The sequence below is a fragment of the Branchiostoma belcheri genome, unplaced genomic scaffold (assembly GCF_001625305.1).
Source record: "Branchiostoma belcheri isolate BF01 breed outbred unplaced genomic scaffold, Haploidv18h27 scaffold13, whole genome shotgun sequence".
Taxonomy (NCBI): domain Eukaryota; kingdom Metazoa; phylum Chordata; class Leptocardii; order Amphioxiformes; family Branchiostomatidae; genus Branchiostoma; species Branchiostoma belcheri.
Window position 1 is genome coordinate 4,252,033 of NW_017802713.1, and position 5,098 is coordinate 4,257,130.

Below are 5,098 nucleotides of genomic sequence, written 5' to 3' on the forward strand. Positions count from 1 at the left end.
CTTCGCCTGCTCGTCAATGAATGCGACCAATTTGTGGAGCTTATCGATGAACATTGGGATCGCTTGCTTAGGGCGCAACCCGGCTTGGGCTTGCTCCTCCTGTCACAACCATAAAACATAAAAGACCCAAATCCATTACTGCTCTCGGGACGTGTAAAGATACTGTGCTTCAAGTTCGAAGTTCATTTAATTACACACACACAATCATTGCATTCACATAAAGATCGGACTATCATGGTCGTGTTGTAACAGTAGGGGGTTTATAGGCGCTACCAACGGGTCCTCACTAGTAACAAAGACAGCTCCACCGTCTTACCGCTCCTGTTACTTATTAAGTGCGACTGGCCAGCACTTGCGGCCAGCACCGCGAGTGTTACCACCGCCAGGCGAAAACATTTCAACGACCTTATAGGGATGTTTCAAAATAAGCATTTACTCCAATATCACAACAGCTACGGAAAAAATAAAAAGTCGCGCATCATCGCGGACCCAATGCCACCCACCTGCGAAATTACCCAGGAAATGCGACGCACGGAAGAATGCGTTTTGGCTGCGAACATCTTCCAAAAAACTTGTCATCTCTTAAGCACGGGCAAAAACATCTGGAACCACTTATCGGAACCTCACCGTATCTGCATGAAGGTCCACCCCCCCACTGTTATTCCAACCAACGCGTTTTTCTGGACCATTCCAATTCGCCTCGCAATTGTAGGGGTGTGTCTGTGACATTATATTGACCGCGAAAGCAGCAACGGCCAAAATACACATTCGTGCATCAACACGGGCATGGCCGAAGGCGGCGTATAAAATTGCGTGCCGATTACACCAAGCCGTTCTGCTAGTAAGTTTAACTGAATTTTATAGTATCCTAGCACCTTCAGCCAACCCATGTCATGTCGCAATCCTTGTTTCCCAGGTAATGCCTGAAAATAAATTGAACTGACGTCCTAACTCGCCTTCCTGTAACTGTGATGCCTCCTATCAGTCCGACAAACCATCATAAGCTCAACTCATCTAAAGTGCGCTAAATGCTGGATTCCCCACGTGCAACTTCCTACGATTTCGTATCTGCCATTCCGTAAATGTCATGCGGAGTAACTTGTTAAAATCCGTAAACCTCACTCAGGTAGAAAAATGGCCAGTACTGACCCTGTAGCGGTATCCCGCCGACTTGCGGGAGGAGGGTTGGAGTCGCCCCAAGGCTGACCCTGGATTTGCCGTTAACTTTTTCCTCCCGAATTGGAGGGTTACATTTTCCCGCTGGGAAACTCCCACTGTCTCCTCTCAAAGAGGACAGTTTCTTTATGTACGACTAGCTATGCGGCTACAAGGACACAAGAAACGAAGTCTAATATAAAACTGTTACACCCTGTTAACGAACAATGTTAACGACAAATCTGAACCCATCCAAGGTCAGCCCTGGGACAAGCAACCAACCCCTGGTTAGGGGCCTACCGAAGTAAGGGTATTTTAGGTCACCCCGGCGCCTGTAGCAGAGTTGAGAGGATGAGTTTTGTGGAGAAAGTAATACTATTAACTCTACACGTGTTTTTTTTTTTTAACACTACTAACGCTAAAACACCCGATCGCGAGTCCAATATTGCGCCGTAATGCGACAACGGTAACCGCCGGCGATAAAAGTGGGCGACGACGGGCCAATTCTGCCTGCCAGCTTTGCCCTTTCGTCAACTGTCGCTAGATGGCGTCGTTCATCCTCCGTTCACACTGCCAGCTCAAATGGTACTGACGACCGATAGTGGATATGTGGTTCTTTTTAGCGTTCTTTGCCTTAAAAAACAATAACGAACGTGGTTTATAAACCTCTGGCGTGAGTTTTAGGATCCCCCAGTCCGTCCTCGAATGCTTTTACAAATACAAACCGTATCCCGCTTGCTTTGCGCTATCCGTATCACTCTACCACACCTATGCCTTTTTATTTTCCAATTAAATGTCACTAGAAATAGAACTCAAATCAAACTATTAAAGCCTAGGCACATGTACAGCCTCATCTCCAAGTAGCTGTAGAGGAATGACTCTACAATTATCTTCCCCGAAGCCATGCAGGGCGGTATATGCCAGCGTCATCTCCAAGCAGATATTGGCGCCACTCACGCTCTGACTCTGTAGCCATCCTCAAGCAGATGTACTGTGGGAAGAACGAAAATAACTCCCCAAGCAGAAGCAGGGTTGCCTATGTGAGATGCACCACAATTTACAATAATATCGCACTGAACTGCCTGACCTGCTGTAACAACACTCGTATTACTCTTACATTCTATTAGGCCCTGTTGCGCATATGCTTTCCTAGCGGACACCGCGAGACATCAAAACAAATCTGTCTTTTAACACCGCAAGGCCAGTCTTTGCCCAAGTTTTGAGGCAGCTTTAGCGAAGAGAAGTCGAAATTACGTAACAAACTGTAGTGCTAGTACTAGATTAATCTTGTTGTATCTATATTTGTGTATTCAAGTAACCTTTGTACCTATCATTAACTCCCCGCAATCTCACCGTCGCATATACCCATACAACTACTCACTAAGCGAGCTGCACCGAAAAGAATAGAAATTAGACCTATATTTACACTGCTAAATGTCCCCTTGTAAGTAATGCATATGTTTATGCGCATGTTCTGTACTCCTGCGACCTGTAGTTTGTTCTGTAACACGCGAATGTATAACAACGTATTTTTTTTTATTACAATGGTGAAACTTCTCCCCTGCCCCCAAAAACAAGTCTGATTTTACATCCCACCTATATCTGTGGCAGACTGTGATTGACACTATCACACTGATTGGCTACTTATCTTGTCAAGAAGATCACAGAATTAATTTTTTTAAAGCGGTTTTTAGGAATTTTGTTAAATTCAACTTTAAGGAGCACCGGAAGGTGGCTGCAACGCGCCCGTCCTATACCTATACCCCTTAGTCTTACTGTGCGGTGCTGGTGCCAGCTCCTCCGGACCATTCTCGTCTTACACACGCGGAACCGTAACAGAAAGCAAGGAGGTTCAAATACAAGCAACAACCAACCAGATAGCATGTCCAAATCAGCTTTATTCTCATGAGGGCCTCCGAACAGTAGGTACTTACAACTATTTCTATTCTTTTTCCCGCCATATACTCAACATCATTCTCCATGCGAGCTAGTGTTAACACAATATGGTTACAAACTAAAATTGCGCCTTTGCGTTTTTACCATCTGGCGCCGCATCGTAAACTTTGACAACAAATATCCCACAGGGAACTCCGGGTACATTATGAGCGCTTTTTCTTTCTCTTTTTCATATAACGAGTTGCTACCTCCTAATCCACCTTCAACTTAAAAATGTACATACAACGTCCTCACAAAGTCAAACTATGAACCGGGGTTACAATGAGGTATAGCTTCAACAAATTCACCGTTCATAGAGTATTCTATACCGAAGTTATTCACTACCGCGTTCTTTCTAGATATGACGCGGTGCCAACATCATATAATTCCCTGAAACGAAATTCTGAACACATTACTTTGAAAACAGAGGCACATAACAAAAATTGAAATATCCAACGCGAAATACAATAAGGCATCGCTTCATAACACTTCCCAGTTCCCGGAGTAGTCTCCCAGAAGTTACCGACGTGTTCTTTCCACCTACACATTTGAGAATTACATCAAATCATTCCACATCAAATCAACTTTTTCAAGAAAATAACTTTTCAACTAGAATTAACACTCGTGACCCTTGAGATGTATACTACGAAAAGGTTTCACAAAGTTCAAACTTCAAAGTATTCAGCAAAATCCCGTTTACGTTTTTTTTTTTAATGTTCATGTAACACCACGCTTTCATCGAAATAAATCATAACAAAATTAGTTGTTTTTCCACCGTAAAATTACACAACTCACATCCTCCCCGTGAAGACTACAAATACGGCATGACATCGAAAACTGCCCCCTTCATAAAGCACTTTCAGCACAGAAGTTACACAGAAGCTTAACGCTTTCTTTTTCTCGTACAAAACTGCGCTCATTATAACCATACTCCATATCGAAACCACTTCTGAAAACAAGGACACTTAGTTCTTGCTCGAAACACAAGATGAAAACCTCGACACGGCTTCTTACTTCAAATAAAATCTACCATACACGATGCACTAAACGGCCAATATGTCCCCTTCCCTGGAAACCAAACGCCAAATGAACTGTCCGGAAGCTGCTGATCTAGACTTAGTCTAGAACCTTGTCTGCCGGCCGCGTCCTCCTCCCCGTGAAGCCGCCGCGGACGCCCGCCTGAACGGCCCGCCTCGCCCCAAGGGGCACCTGTCCTGGAAATGCCCCGGCTCGAAGCAGGTGAAACACACGCCCGACATCCTGGCATAGCTCATTCCCGGTGCCGGTCCCACGGGGTTGTATCGCCGGCCGAGCGGATGTGAAGCCACCGCAGCAAACTTCTTGGCGATGGCCTCGTCTTCCTTGGGGCCTAGTGCCCGGAGCACCATCCTCCCCAGCAAGGGGTGGTTCCCGTATGCCTTCGCCTCACTTAAGGTTGCCCGGAAGGCCGCCAATTCTCCGTGGTTGGTTTCTCGCGCTTTTTCCTCTAGGTATGTGAGAGCGGAGATGAGCCGCGCCGACGAAAACATGGGCGGAGGAATCCGTGCTTCCTCAATGGCTTGAAACTTGGCTGACTCAATACTTTGTTTTTGCCTCAAGTCCGTTAGCTCCTGTACCTGCCTCTTCAGGTCTTGCACAGTCTACATATAACAAGAAACACAAACGATGTTCGTTACACACCTCTCACCGTACCACACTAGCTCGTACTTGTTAAACGTACAAGCAATTAATCGTCACACCATGCAAAACAACATGTAATCGCTGCCTTTTTCTCTTCATTTTTAGTAGAGGGCTAGTTCCGCTATTAACACGCATCCAAAATCTGCAATAGGATGAAACAACGCCTCGGCGTGTTTTCCTCCAATCATTTTCATGCAAATGCCCACTCCCCAGGTATGCAAATTTTCCCAAATACCACCATCATCCCAAACAACGTAAGCAAAATGAGCCTATGTGTGAACCCTCCGGCTACTTAGCTTTGAGCGATGACTTTTTGTTTTTCTCATCC